We start from the raw sequence: 23,092 nt of genomic DNA on the forward strand, positions 1-23,092 counted from the left end.
TATAGTTGTGGTTACATTATAGTTGTGGTTACATTATAGTTGTGGTTACATTATAGTTGTGGTTACATTATAGTTGTGGTTACATTATAGTTGTGGCTTACATTATAGTTGTGGTTACATTATAGTTGTGGTTACATTATAGTTGTGGCTTACATTATAGTTGTGGTTACATTATAGTTGTGGTTACATTATAGTTGTGGTTACATTATAGTTGTGGTACATTATAGTTGTGGTTACATTATAGTTGTGGTTACATTATAGTTGTGGTAAATTATAGTTGTGGTTACATTATAGTTGTGGTTACATTATAGTTGTGGTTACATTATAGTTGTGGTTACATTATAGTTGTGGTTACATTATAGTTGTGGTTACATTATAGTTGTGGTTACATTATAGTTGTGGTTACATTATAGTTGTGGTTACATTATAGTTGTGGTTAAATTATAGTTGTGGTTACATTATAGTTGTGGTTACATTATAGTTGTGGTTACATTATAGTTGTGGTTACATTATAGTTGTGGTTACAATATAGTTGTGGTTACATTATAGTTGTGGTTACATTATAGTTGTGGTTAAATTATAGCTTGTGGTTACATTTATAGTTGTGGTTACCTTATAGTTGTGGCTTACCTTATAGTTGTGGCTTACATTAATGTTGTGGTTACCTTATAGTTGTGGTTACATTATAGTTGTGGTTACATTATCGTTGTGGTTACATTATAGTTGTGGTTACATATAGTTGTGGTTACCATTATAGTTGTGCTACATTATAGTTGTGCTTACATATAAGTTGTTCGCTTTACATTATAGTTGTGGTTACATTATAGGTTGTGGTTACCTTATTAGTTTGTGGTTACAATTATAGTTGTGGTTACTTATAGTTGTGGTTACCTTCTAGTTGTGGTCCCTACCATTATAGTTGTGGTTACATTACTAGTTGTGGTTACATATAGTTGTGGTTACATTATAGTTGTGGTTACATTATAGTTGTGGCTTACATTATAGTTGTGGTTACATTATAGTTGTGGTTACATTATAGTTGTGGTTACATTATAGTTGTGGTTACATTATAGTTGTGGTTACATTATAGTTGTGGTTACATTATAGTTGTGGTGACATTCTAGTTGTGGTGACATTATAGTTGTGGTGACATTATAGTTGTGGTGACATTATAGTTGTGGTGACATTATAGTTGTGGTGACATTATAGTTGTGGTGACATTATAGTTGTGGTGACATTATAGTTGTGGTGACATTATAGTTGTGGTGACATTATAGTTGTGGTGACATTATAGTTGTGGTGACATTATAGTTGTGGTGACATTATAGTTGTGGTGACATTATAGTTGTGGTGACATTATAGTTGTGGTTAAATTATAGTTGTGGTTACATTATAGTTGTGGTTACATTATAGTTGTGGTGACATTATAGTTGTGGTGACATTATAGTTGTGGTGACATTATAGTTGTGGTGACATTATAGTTGTGGTGACATTATAGTTGTGGTGACATTATAGTTGTGGTGACATTATAGTTGTGGTTACATTATAGTTGTGGTTACATTATAGTAGTGGTGACATTATAGTTGTGGTTACATTATAGTTGTGGTTACATTATAGTTGTGGTGACATTATAGTTGTGCTTACATTATAGTTGTGCTTACATTATAGTTGTGGTTACGTTATAGTTGTGGTTACGTTATAGTTGTGGTTACGTTATAGTTGTGGTTACGTTATAGTTGTGGTTACGTTGTAGTTGTGGTTACGTTGTAGTTGTGCTTACGTTGTAGTTGTGGTTACGTTGTAGTTGTGGTTACGTTATAGTTGTGGTTACGTTATAGTTGTGGTTACGTTATAGTTGTGGTTACGTTATAGTTGTGGTTACGTTATAGTTGTGGTTACATTATAGTTGTGGTTACATTATAGTTGTGGTTACATTATAGTTGTGGTTACATTATAGTTGTGGTTACATTATAGTTGTGGTTACATTATAGTTGTGGTTACATTATAGTTGTGGTTACATTATAGTTGTGGTTACATTATAGTTGTGGTTACATTATAGTTGTGGTGACATTATAGTTGTGGTGACATTATAGTTGTGGTGACATTATAGTTGTGGTGACATTATAGTTGTGGTGACATTATAGTTGTGGTGACATTATAGTTGTGGTGACATTATAGTTGTGGTGACATTATAGTTGTGGTGACATTATAGTTGTGGTGACATTATAGTTGTGGTGACATTATAGTTGTGGTGACATTATAGTTGTGGTGACATTATAGTTGTGGTGACATTATAGTTGTGGTGACATTATAGTTGTGGTGACATTATAGTTGTGGTGACATTATAGTGTGGTGACATTATAGTTGTGGTGACATTATAGTTGTGGTGACATTATAGTTGTGGTGACATTATAGTTGTGGTGACATTATAGTTGTGGTGACATTATAGTTGTGGTGACATTATAGTTGTGGTGACATTATAGTTGTGGTGACATTATAGTTGTGGTGACATTATAGTTGTGGTGACATTATAGTTGTGGTGACATTATAGTTGTGGTGACATTATAGTTGTGGTGACATTATAGTTGTGGTGACATTATAGTTGTGGTGACATTATAGTTGTGGTGACATTATAGTTGTGGTGACATTATAGTTGTGGTGACATTATAGTTGTGGTGACATTATAGTTGTGGTGACATTATAGTTGTGGTGACATTATAGTTGTGGTGACATTATAGTTGTGGTGACATTATAGTTGTGGTTACAGTTGTTGGTCGTGGTTATTGTTGTGATTATAGTTGTGTGGTTGTTACTGTGGTGGTTGTGCAGGTGGTGGCACACGAGTTAACCCATAGCACCAGGGTCTAGCCCTCCTCTTGTACCGAGCCAGGCAGAGCAGTCGGCCCATGGCACCTGAGTCTGGCCCGTGACCTCCTCCTGCACTTAGCCTGGCACAGCCGTCAATCCATGGCACCTGGGTTATTGTGGTGACGTCACCGCCACGTAGTGGTGAATGGCGACTGTTGATGTGTGTTGGCTTGTGTGTGAGTATGATGGTGAATGCGAGAGTATCATGGTGAGTATGATGGTGAGTATGATGGTGAGTATGATGGTGAGTGTGATGGTGAGTATGATGGTGAGTATGATGGTGAGTGTGATGGTGAGTATGATGGTGAGTGTGATGGTGAGTGTATCATGGTTGGTGAGTAATACTGAGTGTGAGTTTGACTAATTATCTTCCCTCTCGCTGTCTCTGCTTTCCCCCCTAACTACCTCGCCTGGTATACAGGAGTTTGTAGGTTCGATCCCGACCCTGATGCCTGCTGTATATTTGGAGTTTGCGTGTCTCTGTCTCTCCCCGTGGTCGCGTTGATTTTTCTCTGGGTCCTCCGGTTTTTCTCTCCACATTAAGAAACATTCGTTTAAAGTTTTGACTTAAAACTTTCGTGACTGCAGGAATTCATATTCTTAGTTCTTTTGGTCAAGTCACGTAAATAGAAGAAAAAAAAATCTATTTTTTTTAAGTAAAAAGAATAAGATGAATTGAAAATAATAAAAGCAATTTATTATATTTATTTTATTTGCATTACTAATTTTTTGGTTTTTTATTTACGTGACTTTACCGAAAGAACCAAGAATATGAATATTCGTTTAAAGTATTTGGCTGCTATAATTTACACGTGATGATGAGCCACTTCGTTGAGCTATTATTGGTGCCAAGTCGCTTCTGAATAAGTAATATTTAAAAGTACTTTTTTTAAAAAACACGCTTTAATTAAATTAAATGTATCACGACTCCAGGAAGTGGCCCCGATGCTTGCCATAACGTAAGGGGCCGTGGTGATTTACAGCCAACGTCAGTTGAGCTTGGACAATTAGACCCAAGCTGAAACAACATAAAAATGAATGTTTAAAAATCCTTTTTTATAGAATGTAGTTTTGTCATCAGTATGACATAAGTATACCAAGTTTGCAGTCGATACCACATTGGGAAGTGGGTTAAAATTGAGTTGCAAGATTTGAGGATACGACAACAACAACAACAGACAGAGTGAGTTAAATAAAAGCGCGTAATAAAAGAGATGTTTATCTCAGTGGACCTTACCTGGTGAAATGAAAATCGTTGAGATTTTAGTCTAGTTTTATCTCTCCTTCCCGAGCACAACAACAAGCAGGAGTAGTGGGAGGAGCATTCTCCACTAACGGCGCTTGTGCCAGGATATGTACACCACAGATATTCATCACATACAGACCCAGAGAGTCATCACACATAGACCTATACACTCACTACGCACAGACCCTCAGACTTGCACAGAGAACCATAGACTCACCACAGAGACCCATAGACTCATCAGAGAGACCCAAGGGCTCGCACGTGAATGTGTGGTGATTTAGTTGAAGGTGGAGGGGGGTTACCAGCCCCTCGCACCCATCCAGAACTCCCTGTGGCCACTGGTGGCTGCGGGCGACGTGAGGTTCACAGCTGGTCAGGGTTGGCGCCCCCCCCCCCCCCCCCCCAAAATGGCATCTCTCACAACCACCGCTGCGTTATCAACCGTCACCAGTCGTCGGCAAAGCCCACTCAGCTCCACATCCTCCCGTACCGCGTCAGTCCACCTCCACTCCAGCCCATGCCATGCCTGCCAAGCTCCCTCCATCCACCCATATACTCACTTACCGGCTTACTCACGCACTCACCCACTCATCTGCTAACGCACCCACACAGGCTACGCAAAGCATCGTGATCAATTTACACCAAAATCTACTCTCAACCACTTAAACGACATATTCGTAAATGATGCGCACCCTAATCAGCCACGATGGCTGTGTGCAGGGTGTTGTGATGTCACGTAGTACGACGTTTTTCTTGCTCCCCCCCCCCCCCGTTATAACGCGTTGTCTATCTATGGCCTCGTCACATTGGCCTTAATGGACGCGTGGTGATGGTGAAAGATGATTCGGCGGTGGACACTGAATTACCGGAGCCCCATTTAACATTCAGGTGACACGGGGCACGGTACGTGAAGAACCTCTTATGTCCTGTAAACAGACTTCTCTGCGTGGGATAGTTAACACCTCTCAATGCACAGACAACCGCCAACGCAGCCTCGCCTGCCGGAGGAGCTCGCTGATGATCGGACAGTGTTCAGATCTCTCAAGGATCTGTGAGCTACTCGCACACAAAGATCCCCATGTAGCCTTTAACAGACTGTTGGGGCAAGTGCTTTATAACATCATCAAAGGGGCGCTGCAATACGATGCAATCAAAATCACCGATCAGAGATTTTCCTATATATGGTCTTTGTTGATTGTGAATCGATACTGATTGTATTGATTCCACTCAGTCGTTACAGCAGCAAGCTCAAAATGTCCGATTTTATCTGAAAATTTCTGCGTTTCACAGATCATACAAAGCAACGGTATTGATGCCTGGTTTGTATGTACTTTTTATTAAAAAACAAATGCATGTAGTCTATCAGACTTTTGTATTAAATCGCTCTGCAAAAAGTCATTTTGTATGCTAATAAATCAATGTTATGCTAATGCAAAATTTCATCATAGCCGCTGTGCAATGTCATCTTTATTTCGATCCTGTGAGTGTACAATTTTATATTAAACTTCATTTACTGAGTGAATACAAGACCACTTATATGATGATGTCCATTTTTATCATAGCTGTGATTCAGCCATTCACTCACTCAGCCACAAACTCACTCAGCCACACACTCACTCAACGACTCACTCAACTACTCAGCCACTCACTCACTCAGATATTCACTCACTCAACCACTCACTCACTCAATAATTAACTCAACCACTCAACCAATCATTCAGCCACCCACTCACTCAATCACTCAACCATCACGCTCTCACTCACTCAAACATTCACTCACTCAGCCACTCACTTGCTCACTCAAGCACTCGCTCACTCAACCACTCGCCCAACCACTCGCTCAACGACTAACTCTACCACTCACTCACTCAACCCCTCACTCAACCTTTCACTCAACCCCTCACCAAACCACTCAACGACTCACCAGAATCCTCTCGGCTTGGGGACTCACTTAACCATTCACTTAACCACTCACTAGAGCAACCACTCACTCACTTAATGACTTACTCAACCACTCAACCAATTACTTTCTCACTCAGCCACTCACTCCTTCACTCAGCCACTCACTCATTTAGCCACTCACTCAGCCACACACTCAACCACTCAGCTGCGCACTCACGAAGCTACTTACTCAATCACTCACTCACTTAATCACTTACTCAACCACTCAACCATCACTCTTTAACTCACTCAACCATTCACTCAATCAGCCACACTCACTCAACGACTCACTAACTTAACCGCTCAGCCGCTTCGTCACTCTATCTCAATCACTCAACCACTTCGCTCACTCAGCCAGTCACTCCCTCAACCACTAACTGACTGAACCACTCACTCAACCACTCACTCATTCAACCATTCCCGAATTCATTCAACCAGTCACTCAACCATTATGTCGCTGGACGAGTCCCACCTTGATGGGTCTGCAACATTTCTTTCCAGAGTTATTGGCAAAAAACCACAAACATCCCAGAATCCTCTCGGTTTGGGGTCCAAATGTTGTCACTTATTATATCCCATGAGAAACATCGCATCGAATAAATGTGATTGGATTCTCCCCGCCTGGACGAGCAGAATTGAATATGTAAGCATCAGGGTTTGGATCAAACCTACAACCACCTGTATACCGGGCGAAGTAGTGATCTTCTCGTCACCCAGGTCGCCATAATCCATTCCCGTATCTCTTCTTCTGTGTGTGTGCTACAGGCGGGTGTCTCAGATTGCCAGCACCATGTGATGAGGGCTCCAGGGCATGCTGCGTGCTCGCCAGGAGGGGCTGGGCAAGATGGCGTAGTCGCTGGAGCAGCTGCGGGCGCGGCACCGCCGCTCTCACCCTGGCGGAGTGCAGCAACACAGTGGGGCGGCACCAGCGGGACACTCTGGACAACGCAGCCAAGGTGCGCGCCAGCCACTCACTCATCCACTCGCTCACTCACTCACTCATAAAACCACTCACTCACTCATCCACTAACTTAAACCACTCACTAAACTACTCACTCACTCAACCACTCACTCAACCATTCACTCAACCATCCACTTACTCAACCACTCAATCAATCACTCACTCAGTCATTAGCTCAACCACTCACTCAACCACACACGCATGCGCTCAAACACTCACTCATTGGTTCAAACACTCATTCAAATACTCATTCAACCACTCACTAATTCACTCAACCACTCACTCACTGAACCACTCACTCGCTCACTCAACCACCCGCTCGCTCACTGAACCAATCGCTCCATAAATCACTCATTCAGCCACTCACTCAACCATTCACTCACTCACTCAGCCATTCACTCAACCAATCAGTCACTCAATCATGAATTAAACCACTCACTCACTCAACCCCTTACACACGGGCTCATCACCTGTGTCTCAACCATCTTACTGAGTAACATAACTCTTTTTTTAGAAGTGACCTGGCCACAAATGATAGGTCAACAACGTGCCTTATGTGGAAATTTATAGCAGCCAACTACTCTAAACGCCTGTTTCTAAATGTGTAGGGAAAATCCAGAGGACCAGAATAAAAATCCACTTGACCACGGAGAGAACATGCAAACTCCAAATATACAGGTGTCAGGGTTGGGATCAAACCGACAACCTCCTGTATACCAGACGAGGTAGTTAACATTGTATCCGGGCAAGCCGTACATCGAGCTGGAGTGGACCATGCGGCCCATCCCTATCGCATGCGTGGCTCCCACTGTTGTTATTGTGTTCATATGTGTGTGGTCTGCTTGTGTGTATGCATGTGCCGCACTGCGCTATGAACCCAACATGACCAGGCTGTTGCCCCGCTCGCCCGACTCGTTGAGAGGCTTGCCCACCCCCCAGGGCGTTGTCGTGAAGATACCGCTGGGAGGAAGAATATCTCACAATACTGGAAGAGGTGAGGACTACACATAGAGTGGGTGATTAACTGGGTGGGTCTGTGAGTGAGTTGGTGGGTGAGTCAATGGGTGAGTCGGTGGGTGAGTGGGTGAGTGAGTGTGTTAGAGATTGAGTGGGTGGTGGGTGATTGTGTGAATTAGTGGGTGGGTGAGTGAATGGTTTGAAGTGAGTGAGTGGGTGAGGGAGTGGCTGAGAGGTGGGTTGGTGAGTGGATGAGAAAATTGGTGGGTTAGAGATTGAGTGGGTGGGTAACTAGGTGATTGGGAGGGTAAGTGGGTGAGTGGCTTAATGGGTGAGTAAGTCGGTGGGTGAATAGGTGAGTGCCTGGATAACTAAGTGAGTGTATGGGAGCATGAGTGGGTGGATGGTTGACTAGGTGGGTGAATAGGTGAGTGGGTGGTGGGTGGGTGAATTATTGAGTGACTGTGTGAGTGAGTGCGTGGGTAGGTCAGTGCGATATTGTGTGGGGGAGTGGGTGAGTGAGGGGTTGAGTGAATAGGTTAATGGGCGGGTGAGTAGATTGTTGGGTGAGTGGGTGGGTGAGTCAGTTAGTGGGTGGGTGAGTGAATATCGAAGGTTGAGCAGGTGAGTTAGTGTGTGATTGGGTGCGTGGGTGAATCAAAGAGTGGGGCACCACGGTGGCGACATGTTAACTACCTCACCTAGTATACAGGAGTTTGTGAATTCGATCCCATCCCTTGCACCTGTATATTTGGAGTTGGCATGTTCTCCCTGTGGTCGTGTGGATTTTTCTCCGGGTCCTCCAGGTTTTCTCTCCATATTTAAAATCAACATTCATTTAGAGGATGTGGCTGCAATGAATGTCTCCATGATAATCCACTTCGTTAACCTATCATTTGTAACCAGGTCACTTCTGAAAAATATTAATTTAGTTATCTGAACCTTTTCTGGTAAAATAAAAAGATATTGTTTAATTTAGTTTATTGGGTGGGTGAGTGGGTAGGTGGGTTATTGAGTGATTTGGTGGGTAGGTTAGAGATTGAGCGGGTAAATGGGTGGGTGTGTGAGTGGGGGTGTGAATAGTTGAGTAGGTGAGTGGGTGAGTAAATTGTTGAGTGAGTGGATTAGAGATTGAGTGGGTGGCAGGGTGAGTGGGGTTTGTGAGTGGGTTGGTGGGTGGTTTTGAATGGGTGAGTGGGTGGAGTGCCGTGGTGTCGAGCTGTTAACTACCTCGCCTTTTATACAGGAGGTCGTGAGGTCGATCCCGACCCTGACGCCTGTATATTTGCATGTTCTCCCCATGTTTCCGTGGAATTTTCTCCAGGTGCTCCGGGTTCTCCCTCCACATTTAAAAACATGCAATTATAGAATTTGGCTGCTATAACTTTATACGTGAAAAGCCACTTAATTGAGTTGAATATTTGTGGTCAAATGGTTTTTGAAAAATATCTATATAGCTGAGTGCCTTACCTGGTAAAATAAAAAAGCGTAATTTTCATTTAGTGTGCAAAGGAGTGGCTGGGTGGGTGAGTGGATGAGTGAGTGCGATGTTTGATGGGTGTTTTATTTTACTTTTATTAATTAACATTTTTTTTACCTACGTGACTTTACCGAAAAAACCTAAGAATAGTTTGATGGGTAGTAGGTCAGTGGTGGGGTGAGTGAGTGTGGGCTATAGATTGAGTCGGTGGCTTGGTGAGTGGGTGAGTGTGTGCTAGGCTCGGTGGTTGAATAAATGGATGGTTGAGTTAGTGGGTGGGTGTTTGAGTGTGTGTTATCGTGGGTGGGAGAGTCAGAGAGTGGAGTGCCATGTTGGCAAATTGTTAACTATCTTGCCTGGTATTTTTAAGTTCGTAGGTTCGATCCAAACCCTGCTTCTCAAAACATCTATATAGCTGAGTGGGCCTTACCTGGGGAATTTTTTTTTTAGATTTAGTTAAGGGTGTTGGAGAGTGGGTGGGTGAGTGCATCAGTGTGGGTTTGAGATTTAGTGGGTGGCTTGGTGAGTGGGTAAGTTCGAGTAACTCAGTGGTTGAGTTTGTGGGTGGTTACGTTAGTAGGTGATTAAATTAGTGGGTGGGTCAATAATTACGGTGGTAGTGGGTGAGTGGCTGAGTGGCTGAGGGAGTAGGTGGGTGGTTGGCTGGGTGGGTGGGTGAGTAGGTGGGTTATAAATTGAGTAGGTGGCAGGGTGAGTGGATCTGAAAGTGGGTGAGTGAGTAGGTGCACGGCTGGGTGAGTTAGTGAGTGGATGGTTGAGTGAGTGGGTGAGTGTGTGGGTGCATGGATGTGTGGGTGGGTGAGTGTGTGTGGGTAGGAGGTTAGGTGGGTAGTGCGTGAATGGATGGGTTAGAAATCGAGTGAGTGGGTTAGTCACTGGGTGAGTGAGTGGATGGGTGGGTTTGTGAGCTTTGGTTAAGATATTGAGTCAGTAGCAGGGTTTGTGTGTGGTTTCGAGATTGAGTGGGTGGTTGGGTGAGTGGGTGGGTTAGAGATTGAGTGGCTCGGTGAGGGAGTATTGGGTGGGTGAAGTGAGTTGGTGGGTCGGTGAGTGCGTGGGTGGGTGATTCAGTAAGTGGGTGAGTGAGGGGTTGGGTGAGCGATGGGTTGAGTGGGTGTGTTTTTTGTTCGTGAGTTTGTGGGTGGGTGAGTTGGTCAGTTAGTGGTTGGGTGAGTAAGTGGGTGGGTGAGCAAGTGAGTGAATGGGTGTGTTGGTAGGTGAGTGTGTAGCTTGGTGAGTGGTCGTAGGGTGAGTGGGTCGGTGAGAAAGTGGTTAACGGAGTGAGTGGTTGGGTGCGTGGGTGAGTTGTTGACTGAGTGGGGTCAGCGAGTGGGTGGGTGAGTTGATGTGGGAGGTTGAGTGGGTACGTTAGCGTGCGAGTGATTGGATGGGTGAGTCAGAGAGTGAGGCGCCAAGGTGGTGAGACGTGCACTGCCTCGCCTGGTATACAGGAGGTTGTGGATTCGATCCTGACCCTGTCGCCTGTATATTTGGAGTTTGCATGTTCTACACATGGTCGCGTGGATTTTCCTGCAGGTCCTCCGGGTTTTCCCCTCTGCATTTAGAATCAACATGCGTTTAGAGGATTTGGCTGCAATACATGTCTATGTGATGAGCCACTTCGTTTATCTATAATTTGTTCACAGGTCTATTCTGAAAAGGATCTATATAGCTCAATGGGCCTTACCTGGTGAAATAAAAAGTAGTTTAGTTTAGGGGGTAGGTGGCTCGTTGGGTCGGTAGGTCTGTTGCAGGTCGAGTAGGTGGCAGGGTGAGTGGGTGAGTAGGTAAGTGGCTGGGTGAGTGGGTGGACTGGTGAGTGTGTGAATTAGAGATAGAGTGGGTGGATGGGTGGGTGTATGATTGGGAGAGTGAAATGGTGAGTGGATGGGTAAATGAATTGGTGAGTGAGTGAGTCAGTGAGTGGGTGTGTAGGTGGGTGCGTAGGTAAGTGGTTAGCAAGGTGTGTGGGTCTTTGAGTGGGTATGTGGCTGAATGGGTATGTGGCTGAATGGGTATGTGGCTGAATAGGTATGTGGCTGAGTGGGTATGTGGCTGAATGGGTATGTGGCTGAATGGGTATGTGGCTGAATGGGTATGTGGCTGAATGGGTATGTGGCTGAATGGGTATGTGGCTGAAATGGTATGTGGCTGAGTGGGTATGTGGCTGAGTGGGTATGTGGCTGAGTGGGTATGTGGCTGAGTGGGTATGTGGCTGAATGGGTATGTGGCTGAATGGGTATGTGGCTGAATGGGTATGTGGCTGAATGGGTATGTGGCTGAATGGGTATGTGGCTGAATGGGTATGTGGCTGAATGGGTATGTGGCTGAATGGGTATGTGGCTGAGTGGGTATGTGGCTGAGTGGGTATGTGGCTGAGTGGGTATGTGGCTGAGTGGGTATGTGGCTGAGTGGGTATGTGGCTGAGTGGGTATGTGGCTGAGTGGGTATGTGGCTGAGTGGGTATGTGGCTGAGTGGGTATGTGGCTGAGTGGGTATGTGGCTGAGTGGGTATGTGGCTGAGTGGGTATGTGGCTGAGTGGGTATGTGGCTGAGTGGGTATGTGGCTGAGTGGGTATGTGGCTGAGTGGGTATGTGGCTGAGGGGGTATGTGGCTTAGTGGGTATGTGGCTGAGTGGGTATGTGGCTGAGTGGGTATGTGGCTGAGTGGGTATGTGGCTGAGTGGGTATGTGGCTGAATGAATGGGTATGTGGCTGAATGAATGGGTATGTGGCTGAATGAATGGGTATGTGGCTGAATGAATGGGTATGTGGCTGAGTGGGTATGTGGCTGAGTGGGTATGTGGCTGAGTGGGTATGTGGCTGAGTGGGTATGTGGCTGAGTGGGTATGTGGCTGAGTGGGTATGTGGCTGAGTGGGTATGTGGCTGAGTGGGTATGTGGCTGAGTGGGTATGTGGCTGAGTGGGTATGTGGCTGAGTGGGTATGTGGCTGAGTGGGTATGTGGCTGAGTGGGTATGTGGCTGAGTGGGTAGGTGAGTGAGTGGCTGCGAGTCAGAGAGTGGAGCCCCATGGTGGCGAGATGTTAACTACCTTACCTTTTGTACAGGAGGTTGTGGGTTCGGTCTCGATCTTGATGCCTGTATATGAGGAGTTTGCATGTTCTCCTCGTGGTTCATGGATTTTTCTCCGAGACCTCTGGGTTTTTTGTGGCCACGTTGCTTCTGAATAAGATCTGTATAGCTCTGTGGGCCTTACCTTGTAAAAAACAAAATTTAGTTTACAGTTAGGTGAGTGGGTATTTGAGTGCGTAGGTGGGTGAGTGAGTTGGTGGGTGGTTAGGTTAATAGGTGAGGGGCTGGGTGAGTGAGTTGTTGGGTTAGATATGGAGTAGGTCATAGTGTGAGTGGGTGGGTTGGTGCGTGAGTTGGTCAGGGAGTGGGTGGGTGAGTTAATGGGTGGGTTGTTGGGTGAGTGAGTTAGTAAGTGCATGTGCAGGTGGGTGCGTGGATGAGTGGTTTAGTGAGTGGGTTAGAAATTGAGTGCGTGGCAGGGTGAGTGGGTTTGTGAGTCGGTTAGTGGGTGGCTTTAGTAGTTGAGTGGGTGAGTCAAAGAATTGAGCGCCATGGTGGCAAGATGTTAACTACCTCGCCTACTATACAGAATGTTGTGGGTTCGATCCCGACCCTGACGCCTGTATATTTCACTCCACATTTAGAAACATGTAATAAGAGGAATTGGGTGCAATAAATGTATACAGCGACTTTGTTGAACTATCATTTGTGGCGAGGATGCTTCTGAAAACAAACTTTATAGCTCAGTGGGCTTTACCTGGTAAAGAATATCTCACATTACCAGAAGAGGTAAGGACTACACATAGAGTGGGTGATTAACTGGGTGGGTCTGTGAGTGTGGGTCAGTGATTGAGGAAGTAGGTGAGTGAGTGTGTTAGAGATTGTGGGTGATAGGGTAAGACATGGGTGATGTGAGTGGGTGTGTTGTTTGGGAGTGAATAGACGAGTGGTTGGGTGAGTTGGTGGGTGGGTAGGTGAGTGGGTTAGAGATTGATTGCCACCGTGGCTGAGTGGGTGGGTGGGTGAAGGGTTTTAGAGATTGAGTGGGTGGTGGGTGGTTGGGTGAATGAGTGGGTGGGTGAGTTTGTGAATAGTTGAGGTGAGTGAGTGGGTGGGTCAGCGCATGAGTGGGTGTGGGAGTGGGTGAGAGGTGGGTTGGTGAGTTGGTGAGAGGATTAGTGAATTGGTGGGTTCGAGATTGCGTGGCTGGGTGAGTGAGTCGGTTAGAGATTGAGTGGGTGGCAGGGTAAGTGGGTGGGTTGCTTAATGGGTGTGTGAGTGGGTGGATGAATAGGTGAGTGGACAGGTGCATGGTTTAGTGGGTGGGTGAATAAGTGAGTGGGTGGGTGAGTGGATTGTTGCGTGAATGTGTGGGTAGTTGAGTTTTTGGGTAGATGGGTGTGTGAATATGGGAGGTGAGTTCGTGTGTTAGTGGGTGGGTGAGTCGGAGAGTGAGGCACCATGGTGCCGAGATGTTAACTACCTCGCCTAGTATACAGGAGGTTGTGGATTTTATCCCAGCCCTTCCGCTTGGATATTTGGAGTTTCTATGTTCTCCCTGTGGTCGCGTGGAATTTTCTCCAGGTTGTCCCTCCACATTTGAACATGCATTTATATAATTTGGTTGCAATAACATTCTACGTGAAAAGCCACTTAATTGAACTGTCATTTGTGGTGAGGTGGCTTCCGACAAAGATCTATAGCTCAGGGCCTTACCCAGTAAAATGAAAAACAATTAAATATTAGTTTATTGTGTGGATGAGTGGGTGCGTGCGTGAGTGGGTGGGTGCGTGGGTGGATGAGTGAGTGGATGGGTTGATGCGTCGTAGGTGAGTCGCTGAGTGAGTGAGTGGCTGGGTGCATGAGTGTGAGTTAGAGATTGAGTGGGTGGCTTAGTGAGTGGGTCAGTGTATGAATGGCTCAGTAGTTGAGTGAGTGAGTGGGTGATTGAGTGAGTGGGTGAGTGTGTGGGTTAGTGGGTGGGAGAGTCAGACAGTGGGGCACCACGGTGGCGAGATGTTAACTACCTCGCCTGGTATGCAGAAGGTTGTGGGTTTGATCCCGACCCTGACACCTGTATATTTCCCTCCACATTTAAAATCAACAAGCATTTATAGGATTTGGCTGCAATACATGTCATAAGCCACTTCGTTGACCTATAATTTTTAACCAGGTCATTTCTGAAAAAGATGTTTAGCTCTGTCGGCCTTACCTGGTAAAATAACCACAATTTAGATTTAGTTTAGTGTGTTGGTGAGTGGGCGGGTGAGTGAGTGGGTGAGTGGGTGAGTGTGAGTGGCTCGGTGGTTGAGTTAGTGGGTGGTAGTGGGTGGTTGAGTTAGTGGGTGGTGGAATGTTTTGGTGGTTGAATTATTGGGTGGTTGAGTGATGGGTGGGTGGGTGAATAATTACGTGGTTAGTGGGTGAGTTGCTGAGGGAGTGGTTGGGCGAGTGGGTGGGTTATAAATTGAGTGGGTGGCATGGTGAGTGGATGTGTATGTGACTGGGTGAGTAGGTGAGTGGCTGGGTGAGTATGTGAGTGGATGGATGAGTGAGGGGGTGAGTGGGTTTGTGGATGAGTGAGTGTGTGGGTAGGAGGTTACGTGGGTAGTTGGGTGGGTTATAAATTGAGTGAGTGGGTTAGTGACTGGGTGAGTTGTAGTTGAGAGAGTCAGTTTAAAATCGAGTTGGTGGGTTAGAGATTGACTGGCTCGGTGAGTGAGTGCTGGGTGGGTTAGTGAGTTGTTGGGTGGGTGAGTGAGTAGATAGGTGGGTGGGTTGCAGTGACGTGTGGTGAGGTCAATGGCTGGGGAGGCACTGGCTTGTGTCAGAGCCAGATTCACACACTGAGGGGTACGTGGCCTCACGGAGGGGGGCGTGTTAGACGCATCCCCCTCAGTGAGGCAAATGTGATGGCTGCCTCCCCTGGTGCTTTTTCATTGCAGTTTCATGACGAGACCAGCGAGCCTAAATATCTTAATACACATACGTGAAATAAGTTACCTGGAGTATGGAAGGCGAGGACATGAAATGAAGGGGTCTACAAACATTACATTGGTGACATACTGAGATAGTAACAGGCACGCGCTTATTGCCCGCGCTCCATTCAGTTACTGAGGGGTTGCGTAATCAGGGGAGGCTGAGCTCGTCGCTGCCTCAACTCTCGTCTCTTCCTGTATTTGCAGCGGAGCTCCGCAAATTTGGCGATTTTGACTATAAAAATGATTGGAATCGTACAGAAATGACATTTATAACACAGATCAGTGGAAAAATCTTTAATTTTATTTTATTATTCTCTTTTTTTTACTTTTCATAACAACTATTGTCATTGGAGTATGACAGGTGAGGCTCTGCCTCCCCTGACCGCACGTCGCTGGTGGGTTGGTAGGTTGGTGAGGAAGTGAGAGAGTTAGTGGGTACGAGATTGAGTGGGTGGCTGGCTGAGTGGTTGAGAAGATGGGTGTGCGATTTCATGGGTGAGTGAGTCGGTGAGTGAGTGGGTGAGTGGGTTTTTGTATGGGTGAGTGCTTCAGTGGGTTCATGAGTGAGTGGATGGGTTATTGAGTGAGAGGGTGGGTATTTGAGTAAGTGGTGTGCGTGAATAGGTGAATGGGTCGGTGTTTGAGTGAGTGAGTCAGAGAATGGGGTGCCACGGTGGTGAGATGGTAACTACCTTGCATAGTATACAGGAGGTCATGGAATTGATCCCGACCCTGCCGCCTGTATATTTTGAGTTTGCATCTTCTCCCTGTGGTCACGTGGATTTTTCTCCGGGTCCTCGGGGTTTTACCTCTGCATTGAGAATAAACTTGCATTCCGAGGATTTGGCTGCAATAAATGTATATGTGATAAGCCACTTTGTTTACCTGTAATTTGTAACAAGGTCGCTTTTGAAAAAGATCTATATAGCTCTGTGGGCCTTAGCTGGTACAATGAGAAATAGTTCAGTTTTCGTTATTGGGTGGGTGAGTGGTTGGTGGGTGATTGATTGAGTGGGTGGTTGGGTTGGTGGGTGAGTGTGTGAGTTAGAGAGTGGGTGGGTGGATGGGTGGGTGTGTGAGTGGGGGAGTGAATAGGTGAGTGGGTGGGTGAGTGGAGTCTAGAGTGAGTGAGTGAGTGGGTTGGTGGGTGGGTCGTTGAGTTAATGAGTGGGTGTGTAGGTGGGTGCACAGGTATGTTCTTGAGTGGCTGTGTGTGTGCATGAGCAAGTGAGTTAGCGGTTGAGTGGGTGGCAGAGTGAGTGGGTGAGTGAGTGTGTGGGTGGCAAGGTGAGTGGGTGGCAGAGTGAGTGGCTGAGTGTGCGGGTGGCTTTAGTAGTTTAGTGGGTGGGTGAGTCAGATAATGAGGCGCCACAGTGGCGAGATGCAAACCCCCTCGCGAAAGCCGACGTGTTAAACTGGTATATTGGAATTCATAGGTTTGACCCCAACCCTGATGTCTGTATATTTGGAGTTTGCATCTTCTCCCGTGGTCACGTCGATTTTCCTCTGATTCCTTCGGGTTTGTTTAACACGTAGACTTTCGCGACCAATATCATCCATAATAGATGTTTCTTTTTTTTTAGATTTGAAGCTTTCGTGACTGCAAGGATTCATATTCTTAGGTTTTTTTTCGGTAAAGTCACGTAGGTAAAACATTAAAATTAATAAAAGTAAAATAAAATAAAAATCACGACGTTTCGGAGGCAACACAAGCTTCCGTCTTCAGGTGGAACCGTCACAGCCACGACAGCTGTATCAGGTAAATGAGAGATTGCAGGAGCTACCACTCCGTTTATATAATGGTTGGAGAGGGGGGGGGGGAAGGGCCAAGTACAGCACACTTTTTATTAATATGGTAAGGTGAGGCTTAAGAGGGTGAGCCTTTGTTATGGAGAGGTACGGTTTGTGACTCAACCTGTGACAAGGAGACAACAACTTAACATGGTAAACCTGTAATAGTTGTCTGTCAAATAACATTGGCCAAATAAGTGTAGTTAAATATTTTTTGCATGGTAATCACATCTTTCCAATGATTACTCCGTTTGTAACCGTCATCACGGTTGAAATTATGTCTGTGTTTGTATATTTGTATGGCTTCGTGTACAAACCTTTGATGGTAGCCAGGAGGTTTGCAGAGAACCTTGGTCTCGGAAAAGACAATTTCATGAGAGCCCACCGAGTTGTAGCAATGATCGGCAACGGCCGAAGAATCAGTTCTGCCGTGTTTCAGATCTGACTTGTGCTCGCGGACACGATCAGAAACATGACGTTTCGTTTCTCCAATGTAGCAATCACCACAAATGCAACTCAATTTGTAGACTCCAGGATACTGTAAGTCAGGAACGACATCCTTCACAGATGGAATCAGAGTCACGGATTTTATGCACTGTACTGAATCGGACTTGGATCTTATGTTTGTTTAGAATTTTGGAGATCTTTTTGGTCACGCCTGCTATGTATGGAAACGTGATAGTTTTGGTCGGAGTTTCATGTGGCTGTTTCTGTGTGGAGGGAGAAACAGCTTGGCAGATAGTGCGGTCTGAGTATCCGTTCATCCTGAGGGCCCGATGTACATGTCTTAATTCACCGGCCAGGTGGTGTTGGTCAGAAATGCCATGGGCTCTGTGGTATAGCGTTTTGATGAGAGAATTCTTTTGAGATGGGTGGTGGGGGGAATCCGGTTTCAAGTAGGAATCTGTGTGGGTGGCTTTCCTGTAGACAGAATGTCCCAAGGATCCGTCAGGCCTCCTCTCAAACAGAATATCCAAGAATGGTAGTTTACCGTCTTTCTCCACTTCCATGGTGAATCTGATGGATGGGTGTCTAGAATTGATGTGGTCCAAGAAGTGGTTCAATGCTGGGAGGCCATGTGGCCAGATGACGAAAGTGTCATCCACATACCTCTTCCACAGGGAAGGACGCAGGGTGGATGTCTCGATGGCGTCTGATTCAAACTTTTCCATGAACATGTTGGCTATAACTGGTGACAAGGGGGAGCCCATAGGGGTACCCTCATTCTGTTTGTAGAAGGTGCCATTCCAGGTAAAATAGGTGTTGGTGAGGCAATGCCTAACCAGCGCAGGTACATCAGAATTCAATCCATGTTGGACTAAGTCCTCAATTATTGTTAGGGTGTCCGGTACTGGGACTTTGGTGAACAAAGATACTACATCAAAGCTGACGAGGATGTCATCAGGAGATAGTACCATGTCCTTAACCATAGAGACTAATTGGGTTGAGTTGAGTACTGCCGAAGAGGTCTTGCCTGTGAAGGGGAGCATAGTATCTGATAGAAAACGGGCTAGTTTGTACGTAGGAGAGTTTATCGTCGACACGATGGGTCGTAGCGGGGTGCCTTCTTTATGGATTTTGGGAAGACCATAGAGTCTGGGAGGTCGAGCCGCTGATGGTTTTAGAGAGGGACGTTTGCTTGGTTCGATTAGGGAAGTTGAACTCGTGATGATACTGTTGGTTTTTGTCGTTTGGCTTTTAGTGGGATCGTTTGATGGCTACCATCAAAGGTTTGTACACGAAGCCATACAAATATACAAACACAGACATAATTTCAACCGTGATGACGGTTACAAACGGAGTAATCATTGGAAAGATGTGATTACCATGCAAAAAATATTTAACTACACTTATTTGGCCAATGTTATTTGACAGACAACTATTACAGGTTTACCATGTTTAGTTGTTGTCTCCTTGTCACAGGTTGAGTCACAAACCGTACCTCTCCATAACAAAGGCTCACCCTCTTAAGCCTCACCTTACCATATTAATAAAAAGTGTGCTGTACTTGGCCCTTCCCCCCCCCCCCCCTCTCCAACCATTATATAAACGGAGTGGTAGCTCCTGCAATCTCTCATTTACTTGATACAGCTGTCGTGGCTGTGACGGTTCCACCTGAAGATGGAAGCTTGTGTTGCCTCTGAAACGTCGTAATTTTTATTTCATTTTACTTTTATTAATTTTAATCTTTTACTTACGTGACTTTACCGACAAAACCTAAGAATAAGAGGTTTCTTTTTTGGGTTAGATCGCGTAAATATATAAATGTGTCGTTAAAACCCACCACCACCCGACACAGCCAACTAGTAAGGGTTGTCACGTACGCAGAACATGCCAATTTGTAACTAGTACAACTCACGGTGTGTTGGAGAGTCAAGCCACAACATTTACAATCTGAGTACGACGTTTCGCCAGTAATTACAACTAGCTTCATCAGGCAACAGCCAGATTTGTGGAGACATTCATCTGTTTCGTTCCTTATATAGAGGTGTAGATGTGGTGCCTGTTTTTATCATTTGCCTGTTATCATTCGCCTGTTATTAAGTTAAAGTAGAAATTGTTATTATTGTTGTAATCACGTTATCAGTATAGAAATAATTGTTATTACGTTAAAAGTAGAAATAATTATTATTATCAAGTTCTAAGTGGAAATAATAATTACTGTTCTCATTCGCCTGTCGTTATCATTTGCCTGTCGTTATTTTTTATTTTTTGCCTATTGTTATCAAGTTAGAAGTAGAAAGTTATTATTATTGTTATCATTCGCCTGGTGTTGGTACTGCACGTCTCTAATCCAGCACTGGAAGGTAGCGAGGGCTGGTGAATCACCGCACAATGATGTCAAATCCCCTTCCCATGGGCATCGAGGTGCCATAACCTGACTCGCCAGGAGAAGGCAGTAGAGCAAGTGGACTAATCGCCATCTTCACCTGTACAGGGATAGAGTGTTTCACCCTTGCACGCATGGGTTTTCTCCGGGTACTCCGGTTTCCCCCACTGGTATAAACACTCGTCATTTATTAGCGCATAATGCCTCCATAGAGGACCGCAGAGCTTGGACAATTGTTGGTACTGGCTCACCACGTGGCTTCCTTCCTGCACGGCTGTGGTTCCTCCTGCCTGAGTCGTTCTTGTGCGCGCTATAAAACTTTTAATTATTACTATTATTCGCCAGGCGGTGGTGTTGCAAGCCTGTAATCCAGCAGTGGAAGAGAGCAAGGGTGAGTGGATCACACAGTGAATGTTGTGAAACCCCCTTCCCGGGGGCATCGAGGTGCCTTCTCCTGGCTGGCTGACCAGGAGAAGGCAGTACAGAAAGTGGGATAATCGCCATCTTTGCCTATACGGTTTAAAGTGCTGCCCCCCGGGTTTTCTCCAGGTGCTCCGGTTTCCCCCACTTGTGTAAGAACTCATCATTCATTCGTCGAAAACTTAAAAAAAACTATTCAGGACCCGACTGACTCGGTGTGGATTTCCTGGAGTAAGTCTATTTTATTATTATACAGAATTAAAGGGGCTGTTTAATGACACGACTAGAGAGCTGGCTTGCACTGCGAGGAACTTAATATTCAACTTGGATTCCGCAACCCTCAATAGCCTTTTTAAGTTAAATTTGTGCATGTAAGACTCGCACAAACAAACATACCCAGAAACCCATAGACCCCAACAGAGACCCATACATTACTACAGACACTCAGACTCACACAGCGACCCCTTACTCACAGAGACCGATAGACATGCACAGAGACCCATAGCCTCACACAGAGATCCAAAGGCCCAAAAACTCACACATAAATCCATAGATTCGCACAGAGATCAATAGATTTTTAATTTGAATATTTATTTATACTGGATGAATCTGATGAGCTATAACGATCTGTTTTCACAGACGTCCAATCGGGTGGGTCAGAAAATAACAACAAATATACAATACAAAAACATCACAGGAAAGGTAAACAAATTGTTTCGAAATATACTAATTAAACTGAACTCTTTTTATCTTACCATAGACTCATACAAACATGTTGGACTCGCACAGAGACCTTAACCACTAAACCTCAAACAATTAAAACCCTCTAAACCCCTAACTATCTAAATCCATAACCATCTAAACCGCTAACCCTCTCAACCCCTTTACCCTTACAACCCTAATCTTTAAACCCCTCGCCCTCTAAAAGCTTAACCTCTAAACCCCCAAAACCCTAACCATCTCAACCCCTAACCCTCTAAATTCCTATACCCCTAACCCTCAACCCCTTTACCGTTAAAACCCTAACCCACCAAAACCCTCACTCTCTAAACCCCTTATTCTTTTAACCCTAACCGTCTAAGCCATTAAAAACCAAACCCTCTAAACCCTCTGAATCCCTAACCCTCTAATCATTGAAACCCTAACCTTCTAAAACCCTAAATCCCTAACATTCTAAATACCAACCAGTCTAAACCACTACCCTCTAAAGAACTAACCCTCTAGACCCCTAACCCTCTGAACTCATAACCTCCTAAATCCTCAACCTCTAAAATCCTAACCCTCAAAACCCTAACGTTCTAAAAACCTAAATCTGTAACCTAATCCCAACACATTTAAACCCCAACCCTCTAAAGAACGAACCCTCTGGAAGCCTAACCCTTTAAACACCTATGCCCCTAAAATGCTAACCCTCTAAACACATAATCCACTACACCCGGAACCCTCTAAACCCATAAAGGTTTTTGTTGTTGTTAGATTATGTAAATATAAACGTGTCGTTAAACCAACCACCACCCGAAACAGTCAATTAGTAAAATTTGTCACATCAACAAAAAGTGGCATTTAGTGTTGGAGTCTAACCCAAAAAAAACACTTTATTATGGACAATATTAGTTGTGAAAGTCTACGTGTTAAACCCTCAACTCTCAAACCACTAAACCCCTAACACTGTAAATAACTAACCTTGATACCCCAATACCTCTAAACCCCTAAACCTTATAAACTCCTAACCCTCTAAACCACTACCCCTTTAACAATAAACCCCATAAAATCTCTAAAGACCTAATTCTCTAAACCGAGAATCCTTTAAACCCATATCCTTCTAAACTGTAACCCTCTAAAACCCAACCCTCAAAACCCCTTTACCCTTAAAACCATAACGGTCTAAACCCATCACCCTCTAAAATCCTAACCCATAAACCCCCAAACCTCTAACTCACTGAACCCTTAACCTAAACCCTTACAGTGAGGGAAAAAAAAGTATTTGATCCCCTGCTGATTTTGTACGTTTGCCCACTGACAAAGAAATGATCAGTCTATAATTTTAATAGTAGGTTTATTTGAACAGTGAGAGACAGAATAACAACAACAAAATCCAGAAAAACGCATGTCAAAAATGTTATAGCTTGATTTGCATTTAATGAGGGAAATAAGTATTTGACCCCCTCTCAATCAGAAAGATTTCTGGCTCCCAGGTGTCTTTTATACAGGTAACGAGCTGAGATTAGGAGCACACTCTTAAAGGGAGTGCTCCTAATCTCAGCTTGTTACCTGTGAAGTATCGGAATGACGGCAGGAAACCTCTTGACGGGTAGCACACTTTTTATTAAACCTTGACTTGTCACGATACAACGTGTGGTCACTATTCCTCACACTACACACACTTCACTTGACACGTGTGGTCACTACCTTTCCCACTACACACTCCACTTGACACGTGTAGTTACTATGGCTCACGCTGCATGCTCACACTGCATGCTCACACTGCACTCCAGCCCCGTAACGTCCGTGGAGCCTCCAGGCCCACCCCAGCTTGGGCGTGGGTCACAACCTCTGCGTCCC

The sequence above is a fragment of the Lethenteron reissneri genome, chromosome 46 (genome assembly GCF_015708825.2).
Source record: "Lethenteron reissneri isolate LAM-NWPU_2019-01 chromosome 46, ASM1570882v1, whole genome shotgun sequence".
In the NCBI taxonomy this organism is placed as follows: domain Eukaryota; kingdom Metazoa; phylum Chordata; class Hyperoartia; order Petromyzontiformes; family Petromyzontidae; genus Lethenteron; species Lethenteron reissneri.